The following is an 11,064-nucleotide window of genomic DNA, read 5'->3' as shown; positions in this document are numbered from 1 at the left end:
ATTGAACGATCACCCACGGCTCAGGGTTCACTGTTAATCAAATGCTGCCAAAAACAACATATAGAATGACAAACAAGAAATGAAGTTTCTGATAACTGTGATCCGTTGGTAAACAGAATGAGTCAGCATGTAAATGGGAGAGGATCAACATGGAAGTTTCCCAAGAGGGTATTCTGGGCCCTAATCTGTTTTGATGTATGTGCAGGTTAATGATTTCCTTGGTGAATGGGTTACCTGTCAGCAGAAGGAAAGATGGGTTCCCAGCCCAGGTAGAGGCAGGAGAGTCATCCTGGGGAATCAGTGACCCCTGCTGATCCGGTCGAGGAACAATGGTAGAGTTCCATCTGGGATGCTATCTGGTTGGGGGTTTGTCCAGAGCCTCTCGCCTGTCCCAATCCTGACCCAGGTCTAAGGCTACTTCCAGCAGGCGTTGACTTAATATAATACTCAGGCCATGGCCCCTTCCATGGGCTGCTGGGGGATCCTCACATCACCCACAACACACAAGCCTGACAGTCCCCCACCCCCTAAAGTGATCTTTGGGGTGGGACAAGACGGTCTATAAGAAAGGGTGGGGGCCATTACAATTCCTCAGGAATGTTGACCCTGGAAGCCAGAGGTGGGGCTTTGAACAGCTGTTGGGTTCTTTAAAAAGCCTCCTCTCTCTTCCAATCTTCCCCTTACCTAGAGAGGGGGCCCTCCTACTGAGGTCTCTGGCCTTTATTGAGTTCTTATTAGGTGCCAGCCCCTCTCAGGATCTCACCTGGAGAGTTTCCTGTGTTCTACCGGTCTCGGCTATGGGAGGGAGAGTCAAGCAAAGGCATATCCATTCCATTCTTAGCTTGGGCAGTGGCTAGAGAGTGGAAAACAACCTGCTATACGTCAAAGTTCACCTGTGCTGGGCAGCAGTGGCATGGGAGACAGTCAAGGGTGTAGACTTGAGTTTACTGCGTGGAAGAAGGCAATGGTAAACCACTTCTGTAATTTTATCAAAAAAACTCTATGGATACACTAGCAGAATAATTGCAGATGGAGGTGGGGCATTCTGGGAGAGATATGTCCAAGGAGTCACTATGGTTCGGAGATGATTCAACAGCATAAGACAAGGCAAGGCTAGATGGCAAGCACTGCGGTAGATACAAGAGAATCAGATGGGACACAGTTCTTGTTCCCCACAGGGCTCACATTCTGAGTGGGAGGGAGGACAGAGATCTTAACCCCATTATACAGAGGCATGGAAAAAGTAAGTGATGCCCAAGGTCACATAGCGGGCAAGAGGTTGAGTAGAGACTTGATCCTGCATCTCCTAACACCGAGAATTGTGCTCTTTCCACTAGAGAAGAAACATCCTGGCCAGCACTTTATAAAAGCATGAACCCTTCTGTTCATACATTTAACAATGGAGATGGCCCCACTTACACATGAGAAAGCTGACCTCCAATGAAGGTGAAAAATGATAAAGCAGGAGGGCCAGCCTGTTGAGTTGGCAAGTCTTTGAGTATTTGCTTTTTGCAGGTGACTATAGGCATTGTACCCCCCCAGCATTTAGAACAGTGCTTTGCACATAATAAGTGCCTAACAAATGCCATTACTATTATTATTATTATTATCCATGGATGAGTGGTCAATGCTGGGTCACCGGAGAGAAAGTTTAGACATTTGAGAGGGGAGAGTCAGGACTGTTGGATAGTACTTTCCTATCCATGAGGAAGGCCAGGAGGCCCACCATCACATATCCCTTTACACATATCTGTCTTCCAGAGAGAGACAGATTCCTGGGTTAGCTGGACTGATCCAGGACAGGGTCCCTCACAGGCTGATGCTCATGTCCCTGGAAACTCTTGAGGTGACCTACTTCATTCTGCCTGAACTTATTTTAATGGTATTTGTTAAGCACCTACTATAAGCCAAGCACTTAACTACATGCTGGGCTAGATATGAGATAATCAGAATGGACATAGTTCATGTCCCTCATGGGGTTCTCAGTCTTAATCCCCATTTTGCAGATAAGGTAACTGAGTCACAAAAAAGTTAAGTGACTTACCCAAAGTCACACAGCTGACAAGTGGTAGAGTCAGGAGAAGGACCCAAGTCCTCTGACTCCCGGGCCTATGCTCTTTCCACCAGGACACGCTGCTTCTCTGGAATCACTTAAAAAAAGAATGGTATTTGTTAAGCACTTACTATGTCCCTGGAACTGTACTAAGTGCTGGAATAGATATACGCTAATCAAGTTGGACACAATTCATGCCCCATATGAGGCTCACAGTCTTAATCCTCATTTTACAGATAACTGAAGCACAGAGAAGTGAAGTGACTTGCCCAAGGTCACATAGCAAACAAGTGGCAAAGCAGAATTCGAAGCCGGGTCCTTCTGACTCTCAGGTCCATTAGGCGAGGCTGCTTCTCTGGAATCACTTTGTACTCTTATTGCTCTAGCTGATATTATTCTCAGTGGGGTGGGTCAGGAATGTCTCATCTTCTGCTTTCCCATTAATATCCTTTACCCCTCATGTTTCTTTTGGATGAAACAGTCAAAACACCAGGCACAGACACCTAAATGACATGTCATGCACTCTTATTTATTGAGCACTTACTACGTGCAGAACACTGTAGCAATCATTTGGGAAAGTACAATATACTAGAATTGGTAGATGTGCTCCCTGTTCACAGGGAGCTTACTGTCTACAGGGGGAGACAGATATTGAAACAAATTATTCCTGCATTTAACTTCTTTTCCTCTGGGTTTCAATTCAAAATTGTTTTGCCTTGTGGTCTAGCTGGGCCCCACAGTCTGCAGAAACAATAGACGTGGTTACTAAAACTGCTTTTCCTCCTTCGGTCTTCCTCCTCATTCAGGCCTAATTTAGTGACACAAACAAATTTTTACTACTGTCAGCCCTGCAGAGCTGATATAGCTATAGACAAGCAGGTTGTACCCATCTTCCTCATGCATCTTTAACAATACTGCCAAGCACAGTCTGATGCCAATAATCCATTATTGACAGTGACGGGAAAAACTGAAAGAACACAGCTTGATGTTCCGATTTTTGTGAAATTGGGTTGGCAGAGCTGGAAGTTAGAAAAATCTCTATTTTTGTTGAGTTTTTTTTTTTTTAGACTTGGTAACTGAATATAACTTTGGGAAGGCATCCATATTCAGGGAATGAAAATAGCTGTGAGTGTGTGTCCCTAAAATATGAGATTACAAAAATAGCCTAGGAGAGCCCTAGGACTATTTCTCTGCCAGTGTCCTCGGTCTCCAGAGTCAGCGGCAGGTGCTGCCGGGTATTGGCCTCGGCCTTGTGCTTCCCTCATAATCAGCTTGGACCCCTTTCTCCCCCTGCTCCTCCCTGAACACTTTAGCGCCCATTTGGATGGGGCAGTGCCCATGTCTACTCCTCGAGGCTGCTGTCACAGTAGATGAATATTCACGCAGAGGGTCTGAGGTTTGACTGCTCATGCAACCCCATGTCCCGTTCAGAGATAGCCTGATCGGAGGCAAATCCAAGGAGGAGGAAAACCCCCATAGGGAGATGGGAACCTGAGGCTCTGAGACTAGTCAGCAACGTTAGACTGCCGTTGGCTCTCCAGAGCTCCCAAAAGGTGATTTCCTAGCTGGATTTGTTTTCCTTCTTTCAGGCCCTGAATTATCTTTGTTTTCAGAGGATTATGCAAGCATGGGGCCATCTCACTGGGAAACCATGTCCTTGACCAGGAACAGCACCCTGGAAATACCTATCCACCCATCATTCACTCATTCATTCATTCAGTAGTATTTATTGAGCACTTACTGTGTGCAGAGCACTGTACTAAGAGCTTGGGTAGTACAAGTTGGCAACATATAAAGACGTTCCCTACCCAACAATGGGCTCACAGTCTAGAAGGGGGAGACAGACAACAAAACAAAACATGTGGACAGGTGTCAAGTCATCAGAACAAAGAGAAATAAATCTAGATGCACATCATTAACAAAATAAATAGAATAGTAAATATGTACAAGTAAAATAAATAGAGTAATAAATCTGTACAAACATATATACAGCTGCTGTGGGAAGGGGAAAGAGGTAGGGCAGGGGGGATGGGGAGCAGGAGAGGAAAAAAGGGGCTCAGTCTGGGAAGGCCTCTTGGAAGAAATGAGCTCTCAGTAGGGCTTTGAAGGGAGGAAGAGAGCTAGCTTGGTGGATGTGTGGAAGGAGGGCATTCCAGGCCAGGGGGATGATGTGGGCCAGGGGGGTCAACGGCGGGGCAGGCGAGAATGAGGTACAGTGAGGAGGTTAGCGGCAGAGGACCTGAGGGTGTGGGCTGGGCTGTAGAAGGAGAGAAGGGAGGTGAGGTAGGAGGGGACAAGGTGATGGAGAGCCTTGAAGCTGAGAGTGAGGAGTTTTTGCTTTGTGGGAGGAGTTTTGCATCAGAAGCCTTTGGGGCCAGCGAAAGGGAGAGCACAGCTCCATGCGTGAAGAACTCCAGGGAGCAATCTTGCCCCCAGCAGAGAACACAGCTGAACTACATGACAAACTCAGGGAGAGATGGCAGTGCTTCCATTCAATCAATCAATCGATCAATCGATGACATTTACTGAATGCCTTCTTTGTGCAGAGCGTTGTACTAAGCCAAAGAGGCAGACAATACAGTACTCTGAAAGCAGTGCTTTGTGTATATAAGGTCCCTCCCCTCAAGGTTGCTTACAATCTAGTGGCTGAAGAAGACATAAATGATTTCCAAAGAGTGGTTGAAAGCAGAGGAACAAGGATATAATTGGTAATGGCAAGACTATGTGAAGATGAAATAGATGAAGAAATAACTGAATAAAATGGCTTACACTGAAATACATATATACATATCTATAAATCAATCAATCAATTGTATTTTTTGAGTGCTTACTATTTTCTGAGCACAATATTAAGCATTGGTATAACAGAGTTAATTTACCACAACTGCCCACAAGGAGCCTAGTCTAGAATGTTGAGGATGGGTATAAAAACCTAAGTACTTAGGATGACTGTTAAGTTGATGAGGCTTAGGGTGTTGGAAATTAATCTGGGGAAGGCTTCATGGAGGATGTATTCTCCCAAGCACTTAGTACAGTGCCCTGCTCCCCGTAAGCACTCAACAAATATGATTGATCGATTGGTTGATTGATTGATTTAGGTGGGATTTCAGGATGATTTTCAGGTTTGAAAAAGGAGGGCATTCCAGGCAGGGACATGAGAGCAGGCTGCACGTCAGAGCTGGGAGAGTCAAAATCGAGGCACAATAGCTAGGAGGAAGTCAGGATTGCAACCTGAGGAGTTGTGGGTGCAGATTGCCATTATGAAAAATGGGCAGAGCTAGTGAAGGGTTGGGAAGTTAATGGTAGGGAATTTCTGGGGGATGTTGAGGAAAATCGGTAGGCCCTTGGGCTTCCTCAAAGTGAAGGGGTGAAGGAAGGTTTTGATTCCACAGTGGGAGCAGGCTGAGCCAGGTCTCACAAGCACAAACTGGGGACATGAGCCTTTGGGGGTGAGATTGGGCTAGGGGTAGCTTGTATGGGATCAATCATGGGCCAGAGCCAGAAACTTTGGGATGGATTCTGGAGCTGATTTTTTTTTAAGGTAATTTTTAAGTATTTATTATGTCAAGCCCTGTTCTAAGTGCTGGGGTAGATACAAGTTAGCCAGGTTGGACACAGTCCCTGTCCCACATGGGGCTCTCTCCTAGTCTAAAAAGGAGAACAGGTATTAAATCCCCATTTTGCAGTGGAGGAAACTGAGGTACGGAGAAGTCAAGTGATGTGCCCAGGTCACACAGCAAGCAAGTGTGGAGCTGGGACTAGAACCCAGGTTCTCTGGATCCCAGGCCCATGTTCTATCCACTAAGCCACACTGCTGTTGAATGATTTAGTGCTGATTGTGAGGAATTTCTGCTTAATGGGAGATGGTAGTTGAAGCCATGGGAGCAGCTGAGCGTCTCAAGGAATTGGGTGTAAATTGAGAAAGTGATGAGGGAGTAAGGCTCAAGGGACACATTAGAGAGTGAGAGTCAGAGGAAGATCTAACAAAAGAGATGCATAAGGCAGGGCCAGAGAGGGGAAGAGGAGAAGCAAGACAAGAGAAGATTAATCAAGCAGTCCTATTCATTGAGTTCCAACTGTACTAAATGCTTGAGAGAGTACAAGCTGCTTGAAAAGCAGCATGGCCTAGGGGATAGAGCACAGGCCTGAGAGTCAGAAAGACCTGGGTTCTAATCCTAGCCCTGCCACTTGTCTGCCGTGTGACCTTGGACTAGTCACTTCACTTCTCTGTGCCTCAGTTCCCTCATCTGTAAAATGAGGATTCAATGCCTCTTCCCCCTCCTACTTAGATTGTGAGCCCTATGTGGGACAGGGACTGTGTCTGACCTGATTATCTTGTATCTTCTCCAGCACTTAGAACGCTGCTTGGCACATAGTAAGTGTTTAACAAATACCACAATTATTATTATTATTATCATTATTATCATTATTATTATTAGTATGTGCTGGTGAGTCATTTCTGACTCATAGCGACTCCATGAATATACTCTCTCCAGAATGTCCTGTCCTCTGCCATAATCTGCAATCTTTCTAACGGTTCTTCCATTATCGTTGTTATGGTCTCTATCCATCTAGCTGCTGGTCTGCCTCTTCAAGGTTTCCCTGGACTTTTCTAAGCATTAGTGTCTTTTCCAGTGAATTAGTCCTTCAGATTATGTGTCCAAAATATGCTAATTTAAGTCGTTATTTGGCCTTCCAAAGACCACTTTGTTTTAATTTTCTCTTAAATCCATTTGCTTGTTTTTTGAGCAGTTCATGGTATTCACAAAAGCCTTCTCCAACACCGCATTTCAAAAGGATTGATGTTCTTTCTATACTGTTTTTTCACTGTCCAGCTTTCAGATCCATACATTGTCACTAGAAGCACCATAGCGATGACAATTTGTAATTTTGTTGCAATTGTTACATCGGCAGAACATCGGCAGATTTCATGAATTTTTCCAGGCTCTTCATAGCAAGTCTTCCTAACATTTATCTTTGGCTTATTTCTTGGCTACTAGTTTCTTAATTATGGATTATTGATCCCAGGAGAGAAAAATTGTCAACTATTTCAATCTTCTCTCCATCCACTACAAATGTGTTAAAACTTCCAGTTGCCATGATCTTTGTTTTCTTGACATCCAAGTGTAGGCCCATCTTTTTGTACTGTTCCTTAACTTTTAATAAATAAGCCCTTCAAATCTTCTTCACTTTCTGCTAGTAGGGTTGTACCATGAGCATAACAAAGATTGTTTATATTCCTTCCTCCAATCTTTATTCCCCAACTTCTTCATCAAAACCAGCTTCTCTCATTAAGCATTAGGTGTAAAGGATTATTATTATTACAATTATTACAATGGAATTGGTAAGCATGATCCCTGCCCTCAAAGAGCTTGAATATCTACTGGAGGAGTAGACATTAAAATAAATTACTGATTGGGGAAGTAGCTGAGTGTAAGTGCTGTGGAGGTTGGGGTGGGTAAGTATCAGAGTGCCTAGGGGATAATACCTTAAGTGCATAGGTGATGCAGAAGGGAGGGAGAACAGGATGGAGAAATGAGAAGTTAGTCAGGGAAGCCTTCCTGAAGGAGATGAGATTTTAGTAGAACTTTGAAGATGGAGAGAGTGCTGGTCTGTCAGATATGAAGGGAGATGAGTTCCAGGCAGGAGGGAGGTTTGAGCAAGGGGCCAAAAATGAGAGAGATGAGACTGAATACCAGGGCTAGTTTGGTGATAGAGGAGTGAGAAAGAGATAAATTTAGGAGTCATCCACATAAAGATGGCACTTGAAGCTGTGGGGGCAAATGATTTCTCCAAGAGAGTGGGTGTAGGTGGAGAATTGAAGGTGACTCAGAATTGACCTTGAGGGACCCCCACAGTTAGGGGGTGGGAGGCAAAGGAGGAGCCCTTGAAAGAGACTTAGAAGCAGCAGCCAGAGAGATAGGCGGAGAACCAGGAGAGGACATATCAGTGAAACCAAGATTAGACAGAGTTCCCAGGAGGACAAGGTTCACAGTGTCAAAGACAGCTGAAAGATCAAGGATGATTAGGATAAATTAGAAACTGAGCCCCAACATCTCCCCTTCTCTTCATTTCCTCCCACCTCAGAACATCTCTACCCGAATGTCTTGCCGATACCTTAAAAAAAATGAACAAGTCTGAAACAGAACTCCTCATCTTCCCATCCAAAGTCTCCCCTCTTTCTGACTTTCACAACACTGTAGACAACACCACTAATCTCCTTGTCTCACAAGCCCATTAACCCAGCAATATCATCGACTCATCTGTCTCGTTCAACCCATGTAGTCAATGTGTCACCAAATCCAATTGGTTCTACTTTCACAGCATCGATAGAAACTGCCTCTTCATCTCCATCCGGACTGCTACTGTTCTGATCCGAGTGCTTATCATATTCCACCTCTACTACTACATCAGTTTGCTCACTGACCTCCCTGCATCAGCTTCCTCACTGACTTCTCTGCTTCCAGATTTTCCTCACTCCACTCCATACTTCACTGCTGCCGAGATAATAATAATAATAATAATAATATTATTATTAATAATAATAATGGCATTTATTAAGCGCTTACTATGTGCAAAGCACTGTTCTAAGCACTGGGGAGGTTACAAGGTGATCAGGTCATCCCACAGGGGGCTCACAGTCTTAATACCCATTTTACAGATGAGGGAACTGAGGCACAGAGAAGTTAAGGACTTGCCCAAAGTCATACAGCTGACAACTGGCTGAGTCAGGATTTGAACCCATGACCTCTGACTACAAAGCCCGGGCTCTTTCCACTAAGCCACGCTGCTTCTCTTAAACAACTGGTCAGTTCACATCTTCCCATTCCCCAAGAACTTCCAGTGGTTGCTTGTTTCATCTATCTCCACATCAAACAGATGCTTGCTACTGTATTTAAGGCATTAAATCAGCACTCTCCTTCCTACCTTTACTTCCCAATCTCCTGCTACAACCCAGCACAACCACTGTGCTCCTCTAACGCCAACCTTCTTAACTGTATGTCTGTATCATCTCTTTTGCCATTGATACTTTGCTCACAACCTCCCTCTGTCCTGGAACTCCTTTCTCCTTTATTTCTGATAGGCTTCCTCTCATCATCTTTAAGCTCTACTAAAATCACATATCTTCCGATACCCTTCCCTAACTAACCTCATTTTCCCACCTTATTCACTCTCGCTTCTGCATCTTCCATACACTTGCTACTGTACCCATTAAATACTTTATTAATCCCCACCCAAAGCCCCACAGCATTATATATATATACCCTTAGACTCTGCTACTTCCCCTAACTGCAATTTATTTTGCCTGCTTTCCCTAATAGCTTGTAAATTCTTTGAGGGCTGATATCATGTCTAACAACTCTTCTGCTTTGTACTCTCCCAAATGCTGAGAACAGTATCTTAATTAATACCATTGATTAATTGATTGATTGTGGATGGGCTGGAATGTAGTGGGACAGGAGTGAAGATAGGTAGGATGGTGGGAGCAGATTGAATACCTTAAATGGTGATATTTGTTAAGCGCTTATTATGTGTCAAGCACTGTTTTAAGTGCTGGGGTAGAAACAAGCTAGTTAGGTTGGAGACACAGTCCCTGTCCCACATTTAATCCTCATTTTACAGATGAGATCATTGAGGCACAGAGAAGTGGTGACTTGCTCAAGGTCACAAAGCAGGTGAGTGGCAGTGCCAGAATTAGAACCCAGGTCCTTCCGACTCCTAGGCCTGTGCTCTATCCACTAGGCCACGCTGCTTCCCTGAAGATGTTAGTGAGGAGTTTCTGTTTGATGTGGAGAGGGATTGGCAACTACTGGAGGCTTTTGAGGAGTGGGAAGACATGTGTATAATGATTTTTAGAGAAAGAATACAGGCAACCTGAGACAAGAGTCCAGTGATGGAAACCTGAAATGTCTGTGGTCACATACTTAGAGGATGCTGCCATCAGGAACATACAGATGCCCTCCCATTATCAAGGGTTCTAATCTGGGCTTGTTTAATATGTGACCTTGGGCAAGTCACTTCATGTCTCTGAGCCTTAGTTGCCTCAACTGTAAAATTGGGATTGAGATTGTGAGCCCCACGTGGGACAGGGACTGTGTCCAACCCTATTTGCTTGCATCCACTCCAGTGCTTAGCACAGTGTCTGGCACGTAGTAAGCAGTTAACAAATACCATTATTATTATTATTATTATTATTATTATTATTATTATTATTATTATTGAAGTTTTGGCTGCTCCTCTCCAGAGGCAAGAGAAGAAATGGCAAAGCCTTAACTTCCACCCTATCTCCGTGACCTCCTTACCTTTCTCTCTTTCTTTTCTGGGTTTGACTTGGCTAAAAGCCACTGTAGCTGCTGTTTACTCTTTCAAAGCCCCATTAATACGCCTGGGGTGAGCCATTCCCATGTAAATTTTCCGTTCCTAGGGCTTTGATTTAGAGCAATATAGGCATTAAGAGGAAAACATCATTGACTCAGAAAACAAGAGAGGGGTGAGGGACTGTGAGAGAGCTAGTCCCACGGGATCTGGAACTGACAGATTAGCAGCAGGAACGCTTTTGTCTGGAAAGGAAGAAAATGATCAGGGAAGAAAGCACAATACACCTCTCAACCTGTCAAAGCCCCAGAAGAGGCTGAAATGCTATCAGTCACCCCATTTCCTGTCCCCTTCAGTCATACGGGGCCAAGATTCTAGCTTTTCATTAGTCTGTTAGGCTGCTAAGAAATAAAATCACCTTATGAAGAGTCACGGAGTATATGGGGATGCACACAGTCCTCCAGTCTCTGTCAATGGTATTTATGGATTATTTACCTCATGCAGAGCACTGCTCTAAGTTCTTGGAGAGTACAGTTGGGTAGTTAGGCCCAACCCTGTTTTCAAGGAGCTTGCAATCTTGTTTGAGAAGAATATGAAGAATCTCCCTGCTTTGTAATAGCACTAACCCCCTGGGAGGAGGCAGAAAGTTTGCAAGGAATAGCTGAGAGCCCAGAATTGAGATGGGACAGAACACA

Source organism: Tachyglossus aculeatus, chromosome 10 (genome assembly GCF_015852505.1).
Source record: "Tachyglossus aculeatus isolate mTacAcu1 chromosome 10, mTacAcu1.pri, whole genome shotgun sequence".
Classification (NCBI taxonomy): domain Eukaryota; kingdom Metazoa; phylum Chordata; class Mammalia; order Monotremata; family Tachyglossidae; genus Tachyglossus; species Tachyglossus aculeatus.
Note: the sequence above shows the minus strand (reverse complement) of the source record.